Here is a 3,562-nt window from a genome sequence, read left to right as displayed (position 1 = left end):
GGGTTTAGGGCTGTTGTACATAGGGTCGCTATGAGTCACAAATGGCTTGACGGCACATAACAACAATCATTAATATGCAGACAAAATACCATTGAAGATAATTTTAAAAGAATAGTACATTGACAAAGAACTGCCAGAAGTTGAAGCTGGGTTTAGAAGAAATGTGCTCACTTTGGCAAGATATACACTAAAATTAGAATTATACAGAAAAGATTAGCATTGCCCCTTCATAAGGATGACAAACTAATTCGTGAAGCGTTTTAAAATTTCTTTTTTTTTAAAGAGGCTATGGCACCAGGGATATCATCATTGATGTCAGAAGGAATCCTGGCTAAAAGCAGAGAATACCAGAAGAATGTCTATTTGTATTTTTTTTAATATTTGTATTTTTTTGACTGTGCAAAGTCATTTGACTGTGTGCATCATAACAAGTTATAGCTAACATTAAGAAGAATGAGAATCTCATTACAGTTAATGGTGCTTATGTGAAATCTGTACCTAGACCAAGAGGCTGTTGTGTGAACAGAACAAAGGAACACTGTGGTTGTTATTGTTGTTATGTGCTGTTGAGGCACCTGCAAATCATAGTGACCATATGTACAACAGCTCTGAAGCCTGCCCTGTCCTGAGTCAGTCTCACTGATTCTGACACACCTGCCTCCATTGCCCTAGTTACTGTACCAATTCATCTCATCCAAGGTCTTCCTCTCCTGTACTGTCCCTCCACCCTTCCAAGCAAATAACATCAAGATAGAGAGAGATCCCTTGCCCCAGTGGACAGAGGGCGATGCTGCCAAGCCAGAGGTGGGTGACTTTTGGTCCACGGCCCTCGGGCCTGTCTTTCATTGTTTTTTGTACAGGAATTCCTCTAGGTCATATATCCCTGGTGTGTCCACTTGCCATACAGTGGTAACTTATGCTGGCAGTGGGGCTGAACGCTTGATGGTTGGTTACCCAATGTGGACAGTGTGGGCTGGAGCTTCCTGATTAAAACAAGGTTGGAAGGGGGAGTGGCATTCACTTTTGTAATGACTTGCCTCCAGAAACCCTGTGAACCTGGAGAGAGGATGAAAGACACACAAGCATTGAGGACTCTACTTCACAGGGTCGCTATGAGTCGCCTGCAACTGGACAGCACTTAACAACAATACAATCCTACCTCATTACAATTCATAGGATAATTACATTACATTAAGATTCTTAGCCTACCCAAGGTTACACATATATTTTCATTTCATAACAACAAATAGCTGGGGTGAAAATGCAAATTATCACAGAGGGTTAGAATTGGAAACTCAATCCAACCTTTCTGTAAACTTTGGTTAAAATTACAATTAAAAAAAAATTAGAAACTCTACTCCAGACTGGCTAGTGTTTAAGAACCTAAGAGAAGAGTAGAAAGAACAGAGTACTTTGCAAATCTCTCCATTTAGGCTATTACTCCAAAACTGTTTGTTTTTTACATTTATAGCGCTCAATTTCTCCATCCCTCAAAAGTGTTGCCTTGTTTTCCCATCTATCTTCGCTCCTGGTTATCAGGTGAGTTATGTTTTAGGGACTTCTGGAAAGAGGAAATTATTTTGCTGGAAGTAGGAAATACCCAGTATATGTTAGAATCTGTGTAATATTAAGAAGCACACCTACTATAATGATAATCACTCCCTCTTAAACTCTACAAACCTCACCTAGATTAGTCATCTTTTTATTTTTTTATATGTTTTTTAAAAGAAAGAAAAATGGACTCAACCTTTTCGGGTTTTCTTGCACCTTTGGCATCCGCAGGAGCCAAAGTGCTGAGTGAGAAGGGATTTGTGCTACTAAGCCAAAAATGACATTTCTCTAGCTCTCTGAACTCACCAACTGGGCCAAAGGACAAAGATGAGTAATGTCCTCCTATGTGATTTACAGCCTCTGAAAACCCGCTGGAAGGCCATCTGTGAGTCAGTTCTGACTCAGTGGTACTCAACAACAACAACAACAACAATAATAATAGTAAACTATAAAAACAAGCAAATATCCAGTGGGCCCTGGCTATCCCTACTTGCTTCTTTCGGCAAAGATGGCCCATGCCTTGCTTGCTGAAAATGAAGAAGACTTGAAATACTTACGGTAGAAGATCAAAGACTGCAGTCTTCTGTATGGATTACATTATCAATGCCAAGGAGACAAAAAAAGTCCTCACCAGTGGTCCAATAGGAAACATCATGACAGATGGAAAAAACATAGAAATTGTTAATGATTTAATCCTAACTTAGATCCACAATCAACAATCTTTGTTCCTGCACTCAAGAGATCAAAAGATGTGTTACACTGGAAAAGTCGGCAGTCAGAAATCTCTCCAAACAGCTGAAGGGCAAGGATGCCAATTTAAAGACAAAGGTGCACCTGATTCAGGCTATAGTCTTTTCAGACACTGCTATGGTTCTAAGAGCTGGCCAGTGTATACAGATGACAGACGAAGAATTGTTGTCTTTGAGCTGTGGTGCTAGGGAAGAGTGCTAAGTGTCCCATGGACTTCCAAGAGAACAAATATGTCTTGGTGAGGGTACAGCCAGGGTTCTTCTTAGAGGGAAGGATGGTGCGATTTCATCTCACATACTTTGGGCATGTTGTTAGGTGGGGTTAGTCCTTGAAAGGAGACATCATACTTGGGAAAGTGAAGGGCCAATGAAGGAGGGGAGGATCTTCAGTAAGATGGATTGACACAGTGACTGTAACAAAGGGCTCAAGTGTGGCAGAGAGAATGAGGATGGTACGGGACACGACAGGGGTAAGATCTGCCATTCATAGGGTCTCTGTGAGTCTCAGTCAACCTGATGCCACCTAATAGCATAACAGCAAGGCCTTTGCGAGTCAGTCCTAACTGGGCATATCTCTGAAGCTGTCCTTTGTTCTCTCCTCACCATTGACTGTTAAAATGGAAGGGGGAAGTAACGGTATTTTATCTCTAAAGGCAACTCCAAACTGAAAGGAATGTGGGCCTTGACTAATTTTTTTAAAGTACATTTAATATTATTCATGCAAGTATTTACTGGACATTTACTATGTGCCAGAACCTGTGCCAGACAATAGGATGTGGAGTGAAAGCTGAAGTCTGTTGCTATTAGATTCTAACAAAGTACACCTTGATGACGATTTAAAAGATGACAAACTTGATCCACAAATGCATACATGTTGTTGTTATGTGCCATCAAATCACCTGCAACTCATAGTGACCCTGTGTACAACAGCTCGGAACTCTGTCGTATCCTGAGCCAACCTCATTGTCTCTGACCCCCATTACCCCCCAGTTACTATGTCAATCCATCTCATCCAGGGTCTTCCTCTTCCATGCTGTTCCTCTCTCAAGCATTATGTCCATCTCCAAAGACTGGTCCCTCTGGCCACGTGTCCAAATTATGTGAGGTGGGGCTTCAAAATACTGGCCTCCAAGGCAAAACTTGGTTTCACCCTCTCCTAGACAGACCTGTTTATCCTTGATATATTCAAGACTCTTCTCCAGCACTGCAAGTCAAAAGCATCAATTCTTCTGTCATCCTTAGTCATTGTCCAACTCTCTGAT

The sequence above is a fragment of the Elephantulus edwardii genome, unplaced genomic scaffold, assembly GCF_000299155.1.
Source record: "Elephantulus edwardii isolate Elephantulus edwardi_28Jun2011 unplaced genomic scaffold, EleEdw1.0 scaffold00096, whole genome shotgun sequence".
NCBI classification, from domain to species: domain Eukaryota; kingdom Metazoa; phylum Chordata; class Mammalia; order Macroscelidea; family Macroscelididae; genus Elephantulus; species Elephantulus edwardii.
Note: the sequence above shows the minus strand (reverse complement) of the source record.